Genomic DNA, 19619 nt, shown 5'->3' with positions numbered 1-19619 from the left:
TCAAAAATAAAAATTAAAATTAAAATTTAAAAAAAAAAAAAAGAAAACATGGTTACCAAACAGTGATCCACAAAACCCTAAAAGTTCCACAGAGGTCACCTTGTGGGGCAGGAGGGTCAGAGAAAAGGATGGGCAGGCAGTATCCTGGGTGAACCACAGGATACTTTCAACCTAAGATTTCACTTGAAGAAAGGATTCAGCTTCTAGAATTTGAAAACCATTACAGTACGAAAAACTCTAGATTCCTTTACTGCTTTAACATTTTGTGATCCCATTAGAGCTAGTTCATTACTCATTTGATCATGTAGCCAGTCAAGCTCCCTAAAAATGGGGGTCACAGATATAATCCAGGCACAGCACTAAGAAATAAAAATGAATAAGATGAAGCCTCTGTTCTCAAGAAACTCATGGTCTGTTGGGATCCAGCAACATACAAACCAAAAAAAAAAAAAAATTATTGACTGATACTCTAAGAGGATTTATAAGGTGTAATGGAAGTAAAAGAAAATAATTCTTTACCTGGAAAGAGGGAGAGGAAGAGGATTCAGGAAAGATTTGCAGGTGGGGCTGGATTGTTATAAATGACAAGAAGGAATTCTAACTAGTGCAAGTAGAAATGGAATGTAGTGGATCTTGTAGTTAGGAAGAATCTGACAGTAGGTCACAAAATGGAGGTCAGAAAGGCAAGATTGGCAGCCTGGAGATGAGACCAGGGAACTCAAAAACTCAGGACTTCTCAGTGGTTCACTCACTGCATACAGGCCTTCTCTACCTCAGGAAAAAAAAATACATATGGCTTCCTGTAGTCCCAGTTAGCATTCCAATGGGAAGGAAGCACTTACTTTCAATGCTTCTCTATCCACTACGGGGAAGGACATTATACCTTTTCTGGCTCTGAATTATGTGCCACTGTTGCCAAGGAATACATCATAATGATTGGTCTTGTCAGGACCATGAGCATCCTACCCATCATCCTACCCATTATCAAAGGGGCTGAAACCAAGAAGGAAGGAAATGGAAAAGCCACTGAGCAGAATAGGAGGCTTAAAACAATCCACACAAAGGAACCCCACAGTGTGAAGGATGGCTGTCCCACTTTCTGGAGTTCAAGCCCCACGTCGGACACTGCACTGACAGAGCAGAACCTGCTTGGGATTCTCTGTCTCACTCTCTCTCTGCCCCACTCACATTCTCTCTCTCAAAAATAAATAAATAAACTTTAAAAAAAATATTATGTGAATGCGGCCTCTGTCTCTCAAAATATCCGATTGTACTACATTCCCTTTCTTGTGATGATGTGAGATGATAAAAGACCTCTGTGATGAGAAGAAGCGAGGTGAATGACGCAGGCATTGTGACAAAATGTTAGGCTACTACCAACCTGACAATTTGTCAGAAGAATGACCACCTGCTTCTGACCACAGTTAACCACAGGTAAATGAAACCTCGTAAAGCAAAACTGTAGATAAGGGGGTATTAGCTGCTTACCACAAACTGGGCAGCTTAAAACAATGGAAATGTGTTGTCTCCGCATTGGAGGCCAAAAGTCCAAGATCAAGGTGTCCACAGGGCCATTTTCTGTTTCAATGTGGCATTCTCCATGAATGTCTGTGTCTTCAAATAGCCATCTTCTTATAAGGACACTTGTCATTTTGGATATGGAGCCCACCCTATTCTAGCATGACTTCATCTTAAGTAATTACATCTGTGATAACCCTATTTTCAAATAAGGTCACATTCTGGAGACTACAAGCCAAGACTTCAATGCATCTTTTTCAGGGAACACAATTCAACCCTTAACAACCATCTACCTAACCAGATGCTGGGCTCTTAGTTTTTTTCTGAAAGAAAAACGTTAAGCTTTTCATACTGTTAGCATATCCAGAAAAATCTCAAGGAAAGACAGTGGATTGAAGTATAATCCAACAAGGGAAATAAACAGAACTCAATCCTCATCGGAATAAAAAATGTTAAAAATACATAATGCAAAAGCCTCTATAAACATGAAACTCCAAGTTAGAATTCATGGTCTATGCCTATGAAATGCACAGATTTGACTGCTCCATAAACATCAGCATTCTGCAATTTTCCTTGTTATATAAAACCATACAGTACTATATGGAAACATAAAATTGGTACTCAGTCCTTAAACCATATGTTTTAATACGTAGCAGCTAATCAGGCAGAGCATTTGCATGTCTGCCATTTTGGGACTGTTTCAACATCTCCCAGGGATTGTAAATGTCCTTACTTGCAGCAAACTGTACCCAAAGTAGTAGCAAAATATAAGCCACAGCTATGCAATTATACTACTGTGAGAATGTGCTCTCAGCAGGTGAGAAAGCAAGCCCAGTCCAGGTGATTAGAAAAGAAACCTGGCAATGAAGGGAAGACATGGGGCAGAGGCCAGGTGAGGGAGTGACAAGCCCAGTAGATGCCATTTAGCTGTAATGCAAAGAACTTAGCTTTGTCTAAATGTTTAGAGCTATATGATGAGATATCTCCTAGCCTGGGACTGACCTTGTTACTTACCTTGGCTTACCTTGTTACTGACCTTGGCTTTACTTACTTTCGACTGAGTGGGAGAGAGACAGAGGTAAGTATGGGAAAGGTGGGGTAAGGGCTTCTCCCTGTTTTCAAGAGCTCTGAGTTAATCAGTTGGTCTCTTATTTTTCTGAAATGAGGAACAAGGAACTATCAAGTGACTTTTGCTGCCCCTACAAATGATAAATACTTGTTAAGTAAAGAAGGTCCTATCAGTGGTCACCTAGAGTAGTTTCATTTGAAAGCTTTCCTCCTGTGTACCCCCAGGAGTCAGGGCACCCTAAATTCCACCAGAAGAGTTATTTGAAGGAAAGAGCTGCTCCTCTTCCTCAGGGTCCTGCTTTAAAATGCAAAAGCTCAGGTGCCTGGCGGGGGGCGGGGGCTCAGTCAGATAAGTGGGCAACTTCTGCTCAGGTCATGATCTCACTGTTCAGAGATTCTAACCCCACATCAGGCTCTGAGCTGACAGCTCAGAACCTGGAGCCTGCTTCAGATCCTGTGTCTCCCACTCTCTCTTCCCTTCCCCTGCTCATGCTCTGTCTTCCTCTGCCTCTCGAAAATGAATAAACGTTTCAAAAACCTTTTTTTTTTTTCAACTTAGTATCTCCTTTCAGTTTCTAAAGTGCTCCAGTCAACTGAGCCCATTCTTGCCTACTGCCCACCCCTGCCACAAGGCCTTGGGTCTCCCACTAGAATGAAAGAAGAGGCTGGGCAACATTTCCTTCTTTACTTCCAGTAGCTAGAGATACCTGACATCTGGAAGGTAATCAATAATTTGTGGAACTTAACTAAACAACATGAAAATGCTCTTCAGTCATTAATACTCTAATGTATGGCCACCTACCAGTTCATCAGACAGGAGGGACCCCTAACATCAGGAAAACACTGGGCCACAGACGGTAGAAAGAGCCCTCAGAGAAGACCAGCAAGTGCCTGAGAAAAGGTGAGCTTCTCTCACTACCTACCTACTGGGCTGGCCTTCCCTACCCACCAGCTGGGGACAGTAAACACCAAGGCCAAACTGCCAAGGGCCAAACTGCCAGGATCCTTCTCCAGACACACTCAGACAGTGGTCAAACGCTGTATGTGAGCCACCTGTTTCAGACTGAAGGTTCTTTCTTCCTTTCTTTCTTGACTGTTTATCTTCATATTTATTTTGCTTCTCTTTCTGGGTACATGTTCTTTTGTCCTTGTGATTAGATTAAATTTAACCAGCCCTGATTTCTAGAAATTAGGGCCTGTCACTAGCAGCATTTGTTCATGAAACAGAGTATGCTCATTTCTCAAAGCAACAAGTGAAGAAATGCCCTTAAAAGGGAAAGTGCTTTAACAGCAGTTATTGGCCCAGAACACTTTTGTCTCTACAACCCAAGCAGGGGAAACATATAGATCAAGTGTCCGAGTGACTGTTACCACAGACAGCAGAGCTACCATGAAACCCAACACACACAACAACCCTTGAAGGTATTTGGTCAGTGAGTATTACATAAGCAGGTTCTGTGTGGGTCCTACTACTGAGCTAGGTGGAGAGAGACCAAGGAGGAGTTAAAGTCCCCATCGTTAAGAGATGTATAATCTAGTTAAAGGATAGAGTAAACTGGGGATTCTCAAAATGGGGTGCCAAAACCAGCAGCACCAGATGGAAACTTGTGAGAAATGCAAATTCTCAGGCTCTAGCCCTACTGAATCAGAAACTCTAGGACGGCGGGTGATGGCAACAACTTGTGTGTTATAAAAAGCTCTCCAATAATTCTCATGCATGCTGAAGTTCGAAAGCCAGTGAAGTAGACACATACAAGAAGTTACAGATGATCATATAAGCGCACTGTCCACGGTAGAAGGTGGTGTGGGAGTAGGTTCTTGCTTGGCCGCCCACTCCAGCTTGCGTCTGGAGACGCGGTTTTGTTGCCTTCTCTCAGACACCACGCCCTTTCCTCACATTTCACAGACTCAGGATTTTGCCACTACACTGAGAGCCTAAGAATATACTCTGTACTACTACTTGTGTTCTGAATTTGCCACCTGCTACATCCTCAAGCCAGCCCTGGGTATATGATACAGAATGACAAGACCGGAGGTCCCCAGGTGAGGTGCTTCCTTTGTTGCTGTAGGGGGCGCTGGTGAGCATACACCTGACTTCTGATGGCATAGAAGCCGAGAACAAGCAGCTGGGAGTTTCTCTCCTTGAAGCCACACACCAGCCAGCCTTTACAGAACTGTTCCCAAATTCTATTTCCATTAAAGACAAACCAGATCATTCAAATGAACTCTCCTGCTGAAGACAACTTTTAAAAGCTAGATGAATTATACAAAAATATTTTCATAAAGGCTAACAAGAGAGGGAAGAATTACATGGCCATAGTCTAGTTAAAAAATGTAAATTCAGAGAGATAGGCCCCACTTCTGGGGCTGCCTTTGCCCTAAAGAGGTAGTTAAAAAGCAAAGAAGTACTTTCAGTAGCTCATGAGAATAGAAGAGCAAAAGACAGAACCTGCCATAAAGGGGCTCCAGGGAGCTGCTCACTGGTTGGTACCCTGAGAGCAGTACTCTAGAAAAAAGTGTGAACCACGATTGAACCTGCTCTCAGTTGCAGCCAGATTGAAAGTTGTTTGAGTAGGGGTGCCTGGGTGGCTCAGTCAGTTGAGTGTCTGACTCTTGATTTCAGCTCAGGTTGTAATGTTGTGGTCATGAGATCGAGCCCTGCGACAGACTCCATGCTGAGTGTGGAACCTGCTTGAGATTCTCTCTCTGCCTCTCTCTCCCTCTCTCTCTCTCAAAATAAATTAATAAGAATTTTTTAAAAAAGTTTTTTGAGTGTCCCACAAAGTCTGAAACCCTGCAATTATATTACCTTAACCCTGGACTGCACCTCTAGTTACCTCCAGGCACCTAGCAGAAGCAAAAGAAAATTCTCTCTGGTGAGAGATACCATTGTAGGCCTCAAATTATTTCTACAAGTAATGTTTTCAAAGGTGGAGCCCAACACACAATCAAACATAACCAGGCCTCAAAGGGAGGACAATATGAACAATAACAGCACAATAACAATAGGAATGAACACACAGGTAATCCAAATAATAAAATCCTAGATAAAGACAATAAAACTACTATAATCAATGTGATCAAAAAGACAAAAAAGAAACCTGAGCAATTTTGGCATGAAATTGGAAAAGAGAGAAAGTAATGTTGTAGATTTGGAAAAGAAATCCATTGAAATTCAAAACTTAAGAATAAAATAACCAAACTTTAAAATAATGTACCAATTTACCAGCAGGTTAGAGAAAGCTGAATAAAAAATTAGTGAACTGGAAGTTATGTCACAAGAAACAATGAAACACAGAATAAAGGGAATGGAATATAGAAGGGAGTGGGGGAAAGATATAAAGGCCACAGTGAGAAAATCAAATATGTTCAATTAGAGACCCAGAGAAGAGGAGAGAGAATGGGCCAGAGCAGATAGGCTTCAGGTGACTATCCTATTCTATCAGGCAGAGAGGTCCCTCTCATGGGGCCCCTAGAAGTGATCTTACACTCTACCACTTAGTGACACTATGCCTTGGGGGTGGGGAGTGGGAATGGAGGGGCAGAGTGTTAACAGAGGGGTCATGATATTTATCCATTTCAAACAAATACTTTCTGTTTTTAATATTTGAGAGAGAGAGTACAAGCGTGAGTGTAAGCAGGGGAGGCCCACAAAGGCCGACAGAGAGAGAGAGAGAGAGAGAGAGAGAGAATCCCAAGAAGGCTCCACGCTGTCAGCACAGAGCCCGACGTAGGGCTCAGTCTCAGGAACCATGAGATCATGACCTAAGCCGAAATCAAGAGTCAGACGCTTAACCAACTGAGTCACCCAGGTGCCCCACAAATAAATACTTTTTCAACGAATACAGTGGAAACACCTCAAATATTTCTATCACTCCCTTGAGCAGGCTTACTTCAAAGAACAAATTCACCAGGGGACTGTTACATTCTCCAAAAAGAAATACTCTGATTTTAGAGAAAGGTTCTAAAGGTGTTAATGAAAATGGAGGGTGGCAGCTGAATAGGTACCGTCTAAGGCATTTAGGTAGTTGTGCCTCTACGGCAAGAGGCCAACAACACAGTCTGTCCACCAGTCCCAGAGGGAGATGCCCAGGACTCAGGGATAGACCCAGTCAGAGAGAGTCCTTCAGCTGGAGGTGCTCTGGTACACACAGGATGGCAGAGAGGTCAGAACTCCCAGTGTGACAGTCTCGAGCTCATCAAGGAACATAACTTGGCATTTGCTCAGTCAGGACTGCGGGGAATAGAGCAGCCAGTAGCTCAGGAACAGCAAAGAGCCCTTCTAGGGGTAGCAGGGTGGTGGCCATTGTAAATCAGGTGTCCTCCTGCATCTCATGCAACCCTGAGAACTGTGAATTGGTGCCATTTGCTTGGCTCCTTTATCACTTGTGAGCAGGCGAGGCTAGCAACACACAGGTGAAGTCCTCCAGAATCACCATCAAAAAAAAGATTAAAAAAGGAGCACCCTGTCAATTATCTTGGTGTAGTTTATTCACTGTGGTTTATTCCTCTGTAGGTGTACAGAGAGCCACACATCGATTGCTCATCTGACCAATTCTCCCCCTCAGATTGAATGGGACCTTTCAACACAGAAATACCATGCAGCCTTTATTTTGTGTGTTGCTCAAGTCACAAGACCTGCTGTGAAAAGGCAACTTCTAAACAAAACAGAAGCCAGTGGAGAAATAAGATTCACACTGTAAACAGAAATTTCTCACCCAGTTTTCTGTTGTATTTTAGGAAAACTACAGTGTAAACATGAGGTCAAGTTCTGATGGAATATAGTGAAATGGTCATTTTTAAAGTGTTTATGCTATAGGCATCAGCTTTAAGCTGATGACTTGGTAAGAATGATTCAGTTGGTTTAAAACATCTTACTGATATTTTCTGCTTTTAGAACATGTCAGAATGTAAAATGCCAACCAGAAATAAGATGATCTATACTAATTAAAAGGAATGGTGCTGTTCACCTAAGAGAAAAGTTGAAGATCTCTAAAGGAAAAGGTGAATGTATTAAATGAGTCCTTCCTCCTTGTTTCTTAGTCTTGACCAAAAAGTTTATTTTAGATCTAAACATCCCCCTGACGTACTGTGAGCTTAGAATTTTCTGTATATTTTAATTAGAAAGAGAAACTAACCAGAAATAAAGAAGATAAACACAATGACTCAATAGATTCTTATTTCCCAAGCAAAACTACAGACAAACTGTAAAAAAAAAAAGCAGAAAAAGCAAAAGGCATGAAATGTTTGCAGTTCCACCTCACCTGAATGAGTATGGGTGAGAAAGGAGGTCTTGCCATCTACTGTGATGAGCAGGGGCGGCTGGCTCAAAGTTCTGCCCTTATTACCAGCTTGGCTACCATCCCAGGGACACAAACACCTTCAACATCAACAGCTGATTGTCGATTGAGACTGACTGGCCTTTGGCTCACACTTTAATAATAGCAAAGTTGTGTTCAAAGAGGTCGGTGTGGATTAACGCACTTCATTTTCACAACAATTCCAGGAGGCAGGCCCTGTCATTCCCCTATTCTATCTGCAGGTGAAGGGCCTGAGGCATGGAAGTTGCACCCTGCCCAGCCCAGCAGTGGTGAGCCCTGGACTGGAGAGTGTGGCCTTTCACAGTCTTCCAGAGCAGTGCTTCCCAAAACACGGCCCATACAGCTGTCCCAGGATGAGAACTGTTACAGAATGGCTTCAGGTAGCAATTGAAAGCAAGTCTTCTGAAACATTTATAGAAATTTGACAGTTGTGTTATATCTGTCAAAATTGTGATGGACTAGGACCGTTTTTAAGCTGATCCTCCCCTACAGAGGGTATGAGAAGCACTGATCTGAAACTCAGAAACCATCCCAAGTTCAGCGCTGATAAAAAGGACCCTGACTCCCCATCTGTCTTCATCTGGGGATCACTGTTAAGTGGCAGAGCATGTGTCCTGGGAAGGAGCCAGCTGCCCACTGAGAGTGACTGAGAAGACATAGGGCCAGGGGAGTTGGGAGGGCAGAGGTACAGGGCTGGCCATCTCCTCAGTTCTCTTCGTGAGGCCAGAACTTTCCCCCAGTGATTTGTAAAATTAGAAAGAAAGTGCACAGCTTCTGCGCCTTGCAGAGACTTCATTACAAATTTAGCATTGCGAGTGATCTTGAATCAGGTCATCCAATGCCTCCTTTCCCTTCCTTCCTTTAGGAAGAAACTGTAAGGGGCCAGGGTACCATGTTCCCTAGGAACAACAGCAGTTGCTATGGCATCTCCACACCTGTTTCTTTGGTCCATTTGATCCCAGAATGCCTCTCCTGCTAAATACTATGTTCCTTCCCTCTTGTAAAATGAATGCACCAACCCCTCTCCTCACTCTAGAAATGAAGAAGCATAAAAAAAGACCCTCAATATCTGAAGCAAGAAAGGCTTACCTTGAAGCCCAAGACAAAGATATGAAAGTCCCCTGCCCCTCAAGGGAGAGATGAGGAGGACAATGCAGGACACATTGGTCAGCTTTTCTCAGGCTCACTCAGCTTTGTTTTCTCAGGAATCTTAACCCAAATAAACCAAAATGGAGCTATTGTATCTCCAAGGCCCCAGTTCACCACAAGCCTAACATTTACAGGGAAACTAAACAATAAAATGGAAAAGGCTTCAGCTGAGGTACTTTGGACCACAGGGCACAATTTTTGGTGGAGGAGATGGATGTTGTATGAAGGGAACTTCAGAGAGGAGTTGGCTGAGGCCGAGCACATGGAAATGTGCACTGCTGTGGTTCATGGAAAGTAAAAGAGAGAAAACACAGAGTGGCCACTCACCATGTGCATACTAAAAACCCACTCAGGGTTGATGGGGGGGTGGGAGGAAGGGGAGGGTGGGTGATGGATATTGAAGAGGGCATCTTTTGGGATGAGCACTGGCTGTTGTATGGAAACCAATTTGACAAATAAATTTCATATATTTAAAGAAAAAAAAAAACACTCAGTCTACTGCTGTCTTTAAGAGATGCAGGATGAGGGGAAAATTCTCACCACTCCTGCTTGATAGAAGACCAGATGGCAGGGAAGGCAATATTATTATTAAGGCCTGTGGCTTTTATAGTTTACAAAGTGTGTTTGCACACGTGATCTCACTTAATCCTAGTCTTCATCCCAGGCAATAAACAGAAGTTTTTATAATCCCCATTGGAAAGGAGTAATTAAGAAAGATGAAGAAATCCAAGACAATTTGCCTAGATCACACCATCGCTGTGCGGCATAGGGGTATCTGGCACAGAACTTCAGATTCTCTTTCCAAAACCTTCCATGGAGCAGCTACTTCATTCAGTGTCACTCACTTCTTGGTTCATATGTCCCAGGGGGTTTCGTTTCATCAGCTACTATCAGGTCACTGAGACTTAAAAAATAAATAATGATATTAATGTTACCTGACCAAGTACCCATTACTATATTTATTGGAACAGTTCATGTGTGTATTTGGCATGCTCTGTATAATCTTTGTGGCAACTTTTTAGTGGATCTGAATTCCAAATGGAATTATAAATACCTTTACATCGGCATATTTTTGCTGAATTTTTGGTCAATTAATGAATGAGTGAATGAATGTCTGTTAGAAGGAATATTTGCAATATCCTAACCTGAGTGTTCATCCCCTGGGGAGCTATCCAGAATCACTTGGAGTAGGCTAAGTTCCCAGTCTCCCTGCCCCCACCAGCCACTTACACATGCCAGGGGCCCACCTGTGGACACTGTGACTTTGTGGGAGAGTATGTAGCTTGGGGACCTACATGCTTCGAACCAGACCCACTGGTCTTCACTTCTGATTAAGAGCCACTTTCTAGGCTAACTCCCTCCTTCTACAAATGAGGAAATAGAGGTTCTGTGACATGTTCAAGGTCACACAGCTCATGGAAGAGAATACCATAACCCAACAAACACCCCACACTCTGGTGGAGTCTCCCCTAGGAGTACTTACCAGAAAACATCATATGGTACCAAGGCCCTATGAATACCAACTGAAAAACTCCTTCCTCTCAGCAAAAACAACCATATCAGTCCACTTAAACAGTAAAAATGCAGGACATCATTTTTGTTTTTGTTTTTGTTTTCCATGTTTGGATGGACTATGGGAAAGTTCTAGTTAAGAAGATAACCTGGTAATAACTTCCAGAGTTAGCAGAGGAAACAGACATAGGTGATGTAGAATAAAATACCTAGCCATACACCCCTTAGCCTTTGGCTATCCAGAATGTCCCTCAGTATATCGCAGGGCCTCGGGGTCATCCCTCAGCACACATACACACCTGATCGGGTCTGCCTGAGTGCTATCACCTGTGTGAGGGCTTTGGTCAACTCCATACTCAAAGACCTCCACTTCCTCATCCCTCAAGATACAGTCAGTGAACGACCCAAGCTGCTTCTTTCCAGAAGAGATGGAGTGTCCTTGGAGGATCAGTGTGAGGAGTCTCTGGGAAAGGAACGAGGAGGGTTCCCTATGAGGGCCCCAGTGTGTGGAAACACTCAAGTGTCAAGTATCACATTCAAATGTGCTTCATGAGAAGATATGGGATATCAGGATAATGTGGAAGGGAACATTGAAAAGACTGAAACTATCATTCAGGGAAGAGTGGTTCTGATATCAGGGCCACCTTTTTTAGAAGATATTTAACAAACACATGAAATTTTTAAGAAAACAATTTTTGCCCTACTGAATTTTGTGCAGACCCTCCTCTGAGCAGTGGTTTGCTGCCCCCTCGTGTTCATTTTATTTTATCAAAAAATTTTAACAAATCCTTATAATAATCCTTATTAACTTTTCATTTTCTTTTCCCTCCCAGTCTTTCTAAGGATAACTATCCCCCGAGTGTCACTGAAACAGCCAAATTAAAAGACAACTCGGTTAAATTAAAGACAAGCGTCTTCTGGGGAGCCTGGGTGGTTCAGTCAGTTAAGCATCCGACTTTGGCTCAGGTCATGATCTTGTGATTCATGGCTTCAAGCCCCACATCGGGCTCTGTGCTGACAGCTCAAAGCCTGGAGCCTGCTTCAGATTCTGTTTCCCTCTCTCTCTCCCCTGCTCATTCTCTCTCTCTCTCTCTCTCTCTCTCTCTCTCTCTCTCTCAAAACTAAACATTAAAAAAATTTTAAAAAAAGACAAGGGTCTTTTTACCACATACATGACAGTTGCTTACAGTAGAAACACAATTTCTGCTTCTCCTCCTAGTTGTCAGTCACCAATCAGTGCCATCAACATGGGAGCAGGAAGGACTCCAAAGGACCACATGACAAAGCCATAACCACAAAAGTCACCATCATGTCACTTCAACATGGTCTCTTTAAGGAGAGGGTAATTGTCTACCTAAGAAAAGCCATAAGTTACTCCAGCACTTCCCTATCAGGCCAAGCATCTGTGGAGCAGTGTCTAGACTACTGGGCCTCACCGCCAGACCTTGTGAATAAGTAGAGATGGGACAGTTGTATTTTTTAAAACTCCCCAACTAACTCCACTAAACATTCAGATTTGAGAACCACTGAACTACTACAGGAGCAAGGATTGATGTGTATACAACATCTAAAAGACAGAATTTTTAAAATACTTTTAATGTTTATTTATTTTTGAGTGACAGAGAGACAGAGCACAAGCAGGGGAGGGGCAGAGAGAGAGGGAAACACAGAATCCAAAGCAGGCTCCAGGCTCTGAGCTGTCAGCACAGAGCCCTACGCGGGGCTCAAACTCAAGGACCGCAAGATCATGACCTGAGCCGAAGTTGGACACTTAACCGACTGAGCCATCCAGGTACCCCAAGACATAATTTTAAAAAAAGAAATAAAAAGTCAATTTTTGATAGCAGAGAAGAGCAGGGAAGCACAATGGAGTCAAGGATTTTGTCTGGGGCCAAGAAGGGGCCCATCAGGGTGATACAGGGATCTGGGATCTGGCACCCAAGGTGAAAGAGCCCCATTATGGGAGGGGTGGAGGCAGTGGAGAAAGAAAGAAGCTTCTGTTGCTCATCTGCCCTAAGCAGGGCCAGGTGCAAAGCTCACACCATCACTGGTAGTCTATTGGATCCTCTTCTGCGTAGCCAGGCAGCCACCACATCCTGTTTATGTTTCCCTGTCAATTTCTCTAAAATGCAGCCTTTCCATGTCTACAGTGTCCACTTTAATTCTGGCATTGAGGATGGGACAAGGTCAAAAGAGAAGGGGGCCTTTTCTATAACGTTCCCCTTACAAAACCATTTACTTAAAGATATTCTGCTGGTTCTGCGTTTCGTGTTTTGAAGATGTTTTCCAAAGATTCCCAGGGGGCCCCTCTTTCAGGAATCCTCCGACAAATAAAGGGACACAAACACTTGGTTTGCTGTGGCCAACTGAGCACCCATGTTATGTCCTCAATCTTTCCAGGACTTTCACAGGGAAAAGATTACCAACCTAGACATATACACATCAGGCCAAAGTATGTATCAAGAAATGAGACATGTTCAGACTTGAAAGGAATTCAAAATATTAAATAGGCACTCTCTCTTAGGAAGGTCCTTGGGAAGTTCCCTCCAGCAAATAAGGGAATAAACACAGAAAATGAAATGTGTTAAAAGATAAACTGAACATTAAACATTAAAACTGTTAAGAGTTAAAGCCAAAATTGATTCAGGCAGTGTCAAACCAGAGGTGGGCAGGAGGGCTTCCCCAACAGGAGCAGGGGAAAAACTTATATGGAGAAGGTGTGGAGGCAAAGAAAGGAAATCATCTAACTGGTTATAACTTAAAGGCGAGTTGGCGGTCTGTGACTGGTTGTCTTTAGCATTTCAATTTTGTAACTTTGAGGTATTTATGGGCTTAGATTTTGGTTTGTTTGCATAGGCCATAATGCATTAGAACCTCTTCAGTCTAGTGGCCTCCTTGTTTAATTAATTTAACACATGGGACCCAGGCAAAAGGAGCTCCAACAGGGTTAAGGGATGAAGGCAAGTTGGAGGACAGGAGCTCTGTCCAGGCTCAGAGCACAAGCAGTTCAGCCTAAAGCAAGAAGACAGAGAAGGGGAAAAAAATACATTTGCTAATTTGGAAAATATCATTGGCATTTGGCAAATCGGATGATATGCATGCAAAATCAAGGCCAAGTGCATAAAAAAGTGAAGCCAATGAAAAAGTGAAGCAATTAACACCGGGTTAACTAAATATTATATAAGAAAAGAAAAATTATGGGGGCGCCTGGGTGGCTCAGTTGGTTAAGAGTCCGACTTCAGCTCAAGTCATGATCTCACAGTTCATGGGTTCAAGCGCTGCGTCGGGCTCTGTGCTGACAGCTCAGAGCCTGGAGCCTGCTTTGGATTCTGTGTCTCCCTCTCTCTCTGCCCCTCCCTGGCTTGCACTCTGTCTCTCTTTCTCTCTCAAAAATAAATAAACATTAAAATTTTTTTTTAAAAACGAAAGGAAAAATCACTCCCAATATTAAGCTCAGCAGTGAAAAAGTATGGTCTACAAAATGATGCCATCGTTATGTTTACATCAGGACATTGGAGAAGGGAATGAGGATGGGAACACCAGAGGCCAACCATCTACCTTAATATAAAGCCAGTAGCTAAAGTCTCAGATTGATAAATTCAGAAATATGAGTTAATATGTTACCTCTGAGAGGCAGAGGTGAGAGTGAGACTGTTCTCTGAATTCCTAATGGAAGCTTTTGAATTTTGAACCATATGCATGTATTGCATTTCTGCAATTATTTTGTCAAAGATGCATCAAATGGATTCCCTCTGGCAGGATAGTCAATGAACTGCTCACAATGGCTGCCACTAGCGAAGGGAAAAAGGAGGTTGGGGAAACAAGTGGGAGAGAAAAAATATTTTTCACCGAGCTTCCTTCTGTATTTTTTAAATCTGTGCTTTGATGTTGTATTATGAAAAAGATACATGATTTTTTTTTCCAAGGCTAAAGAAACAGGAGTTGAAAATGGTTGCCCCTGGACAGTAGAATTGAAGAGAATGAAGGAGTGGAGAGTGTAGGTATATCTTGTATCATTTTCTATTTTTATATACAAAAAGATTTTTTGCATTACTTTTTTAGCATTATATTTTAGTATTACATTTTTAAAAATAAGCATATGTTATTCTATGTATAAATTTTTAATAATGTTAATGAAAGCTATGACATTGTTTCTTGGACACCAAAGTTTTAAACACTGTATAGGCTGCACCATTAGGCTGGCAAAGGTGATCCTGACCCGAATTCTGTAGTCAGGGATTTTCCCAATCATGGAAAGCTCTTTGGCCCCCTCTGCTGGTAAGTGATGCACTTGTCAACAAGTATGAAAGTACTGCTTGGATGTCTTCCCTAAGAACATCCTGTAAGCTAACAAATTCATTAGCTGAGTAGTTTTATTTCTATTAAAACCGCCACTAAATTATCTGAGTATGTTCTACAACAACTGGTGGTGTCATAGAAGGAAACATTTCCATTTGACACTTTTCTATGAATTCTAAAGAACTTTTTTCCCTCAGCCATTATTTTCACATACTCAAAATCTTGGGGCAGCTGGCTGGCTCAGTTGGCAGAGCATGTGACTCTTGAGCACTCTTGATTGTGAGTTCCAGCCCCATGTTAGGGGTAGAATTAACTTTAAAAGAAAAATAAACAAAGTAAATAAATCAATAAAATCATCTGGTGCTCAAAGATGCTTTTCTCTCATGCCAAAACTGTGAAAGAATACCAAATGGTAAATTTAAAGATTTTTTTCATCCTTGCAGTTAAGTTCCAGATGCCATATGGTCAGAAATAAGTTCTCTGAAGATTCATTAGTCTTTGCTGTCTGAGGGGACTTTCTCTACCTCCTGCCTCAGATGGGAAGAATCCCTAGAGAAAGACTAGACAGGCAAAAATCCACCTAATCTCATTCACACGTCTAGAGAGAGTTAGCAAAGACTTTTAAGGATTTTCTTTTTTTTTTTTTTTTTCATTACCTGGAATACATGCTGGCTTTAAAACTTAGACTCATTTTTAAATTGTCATAGCATCCTTTCCACAAAATCCTTTTTGAAACTTTTTTTTTTTAGTATATTTATTTTGAGAGAGAGAATGAGAGAGAGAACAAATGGGGTAGAGGCAGAGAGAGAGGGAGACAGAGAATCCCAAGCAGGCTCCACACTGCACTGTCCCTGTGGAGCCCAGTTCAGGGCTCAAACCCACCAACAGTGAGATCATGACCTGAGCCACAATCAAGAGTTGGGCATTCACCCGACTGAGCCACCCAGGTGCCCTAAAACTGTGTTGTTGTTTTTTTTAATTGCATACCCTATGACCCAGCAATTTCACCACTTAGTGACTCTCCCAGAAAAACAGGAACACGTATACAAGGCTACAAGGGTGGGGACTGCAACATTGTTTGTAATATCTAAAAAATGAGAACAATCTAACTACCCATCAGCAAGGGAAGAGCCAAAAAGATGGTTGATTATCTATGCTATGATTGATTACTTAAGCTATTCAGCATTTCATAAGAATAAGGTAGTTTACATGTGCTAACATGGATATATATCCAAAAAAAACAGTAAAGGGAAAAAAGTATATTGTAGAAAGATCCATATGGCATGGTGTCATGTACTTTTTTTAATACTACAAATTCTCTCCATGTGCATAAATAACCATGTAAATATGCAGAAAATATCAGGAAGGCCACATACTAAACAGATAACAAGGGAGAGAGAAGGGAAGAGGGCCAGGAGTGGTATGCAAAGGCTCCAGGTTACAAATATATGGATTCATTAATTACATCAGTAATTAAAAATTAATGTAAAGATAATCTTGTCTCCATCCCCATCCAATCCCTACTCCACAGAAGTAATCAACCTTAGGAATCCTTCCCTAACTTCTGCATCTGCAATGTCCACCTCTCGGTGCAGTAGGATAGGGGAAGTAGGACTGGAGTCAGCCAAAGAGTTCTGCCCTTCTAATCCCAAACTAGTTTAGGAAATGGTAGAGAATGGCCTCTGGTTAATATATATATATACACATATATATATATGTATGTGTATATATATATATATTATATGTATAATATATATGTATATATGTGTATATACTATATATAACGTATATATATGTGTGTTATATATAATACACACATACAAAATGCATAGTTTTAAAAAATTTTTTTAAGAATCCTTCCATAACTTTCTCTATGTTCAAAGATACACAAATATAGATGCACATAGACTTCTTTCTCCTCTTTATTTCTCTAAAATAGGATTAAACTACACATAATATTCTACAATTTTCTTTTTTCACTTAATAATATTTCAAAGATACTTCCTCAGGTAACATATAGATATACTTCATTCTTTCTAATAGGTTCACAATAATCCATAGAATGGATGTATCATAATTTATTCAAAATTCCCTTATTTATGAACATTTCGGTTGTTTCTACTGACTTTTTGCTACTATATTATATAGGTATATGATACATACACATATCATTTATGTGTAATATGGTGGCAAAAATATAGGTATATGTGAGGAAATATACACTCATATGAAATAGCAAAAAGAAAGAACCAGAACTTTACATCCTGCCATTTTTTTCTGAGGAGTGCTGGATCAAAGGGCATACAGATTTATGGTTTTGTTATATAATGAAGGCTATTTGTTTGTTTCACATGAGGGATGGAATATATCCAAATAATTTGTTTGAATTATGCAAGATAATTTGGGGTGGAAGAAAAGATTTATTAACACATAGAAGTAGCAACCTAAACTCAAACTGGGTTTAAGGATTAAAAAATAATACGTGCAGTATTTTTCTAAATTGCCTTGCAATATTATGCCACCTGAGGGCACCGAAGACTTAAAAATATTTTCACCACGTTTTCTGAAATAAAAAGTTCCTCAAATTTCTTCAATGAACATTTATTAAGCATTGTTCATTTTTTATGAACAAGGAGGTGTAACAAGGATATAAGTAAAAATGAAGTATGATCAGTACCCTCAGTGAGTGAGTTCAAGGTCTGGTGGGAGTGGTCTTAGTGCTGCAGAGGAAAATGTCATGTTTTGAATTACTTACTGGCATTTGGTGTAAGTATATTCCATCTATCCTCGACACTGGTTCTCTAACTAGGGCCCAGGTTCCTGAGAATCTCTGAGACTCTTTGAGGGTTGGTTCAGTTCACACTATTTTTGTTATAATACCAACATGTTTTCACTTTTGTCACTTTCCTTTTCTCATGCATGTACAGTGTTTTCCAGAGACTTCAAGGCATACTAATGTTATTGCTCTGCTAATGAAATGCGTTTATATACTGTTTCTTAAGAAATTTATAAGGTACAAGGGAGCTTGGGTGGCTCAGTCAATTAAGCATCTGACTTCAGCTCAGGTCACGACCTTATGATTCATGGGTTCGAGCCCCACATCGAGCTCTGTGTTGACAGCTCAGAGCCTGGAGCCTGCTTCAGATTCTGTGTCTCCCTCTCTCTCTGCCCCTCCTCCGCCTCATGCTCTCTTTCTCTCTCAAAAATAAATAAACATTAAAACATTTAAAAAACAAGAAAAGAAATTTCTAAGGTAGCAAGGTGATTCAGTCCCTCCTTTGCCACAGGAGCCCCCTTTCTGGCCAGACAGCAAGCAAGATGACAGGGTGTGCAAGCATCTCTGACTACACAAGCAAGCAAGATCTGTGCCCCAAGGGACTCCGGCCCACCCCGTGCCAGATTCCAAGCCCCTGTCAGCCTCCAGCTGGTGGGCATCCTGTACCAACTTTTCATGAACGTGAAAGGGAATTCTCCTCTTTGCTGAGATTATATGGTACCTGGTGATTCTGATCTGCTTCAGTGCCTCCACACCAGGACACTCCTCCCTGGCAGTAATGGAGATGATCCTTGCTGCTATCTTCTTTGTCATCTACATGTGTGACCTGCACACCAAGATACAAATCATCACTGGCCTAGAAGTGACTTCTTCTGAACCCTCATAGCAGCCATCCTCTACCTGATCACCTCTATTTTTGTCCTTGTTGAAGAACCACTCCAAAATCATTGCAGGGGTACGGGCCTAATCAGTACGTGCCTCTGTGGCTATCATGCCCTTACATCACCTTCCAGTTGACGTAGCACAAACATAGAGCAGCCCCTACTGAACCTGAAGATGGTGCCATGTAGGTGAACTCCCTTCATTTCTCTCTGCAACCTGCAAATAACACTTCCATTTAAATAACTCCTCCCCAGCCCCACAACACTCCCAGCCAACTCCCAGCCCTTTAATTGAAGTAAAAGTGCCATCCTGGGTATGGCCGTCGTTATGCGTGTGCCTATGCCTCCCTTCCTTCTACAGTATCCAAAAGGAGGCCTTAACATTCAGGTAAGGGTGCATAGTCCAGGCAGAAAATAAACGGGTAAACTGCTGGTACTTCACTATGAATCAAGGTGGTAACACCAAACAGTATTAGTAATAATTCTATTTTTTAATTCTCAGACACTAATAGGAAGGTGAGGGGGGAAAATAGTCATTTAAGAATGTTCTGCTTGGGGCGCCTGGGTGGCTCAGTCAGTTAAGTGTCCAACTTTGGCTCAGGTCATGATCTCAAAGTTGATGAGTTGGAGCCCTGAGCCTGGAGCCTGATTTGGATTTTCTGTCTCCTCTCCCTCTCCCCTTCCCTGCTCACTCTCTCTCTCTCTCTCTCTCTCTCTCTCTCTCTCTCTCTCTCCCTTAAAAATAAACATTTAAACATTTTTATTTTTAATTGTTTTTATGTTTTACTTATTTTTGAGAGCAAGAGAGACAGAGCACAAGCAAGGGAGGGGCAGAGAGAGAAGGAGACACAGAATCCAAAACAGGCTCCAGGCTCTGAGCTGTCAGCACAGAGCCTGACATGGGGCTCGAACTCACAGTCCTTGAGATCATGACCTGAGCCAAAGTCGGACGCTTAACCAATTGAGCCACCCAGGAGCCCCCAAAAATTTTTTTTTAAGAATGTCTGCTAAAAGGGCACCTGGGTGGCTCAGTCGGTTAGGCGTCCAACTCTTGATTTTGTCTCAGGTCATGCATGATCTCACAGTTTGTGGGTT

General features: G+C 41.8%; 1 pseudogene; it reads left to right on the top strand.

The window, feature by feature from the left end:
- Nucleotides 1-10812: 10812 nt before the first annotated feature.
- On the top strand, nucleotides 10813-18713 carry LOC124509624 (proteolipid protein 2-like; annotated as a pseudogene).
- The last annotated feature ends 906 nt before the right edge of the window (nucleotides 18714-19619 follow it).

The sequence above is a fragment of the Lynx rufus genome, unplaced genomic scaffold (genome assembly GCF_022079265.1).
Source record: "Lynx rufus isolate CCGP_SWC_20201006 ecotype Redwood Valley unplaced genomic scaffold, mLynRuf1.p SCAF_1, whole genome shotgun sequence".
NCBI classification, from domain to species: Eukaryota; Metazoa; Chordata; class Mammalia; order Carnivora; family Felidae; genus Lynx; species Lynx rufus.
The sequence above is the reverse complement of the archived record's forward strand: the minus strand, read 5'-3'. Positions and strand labels throughout refer to the sequence as shown.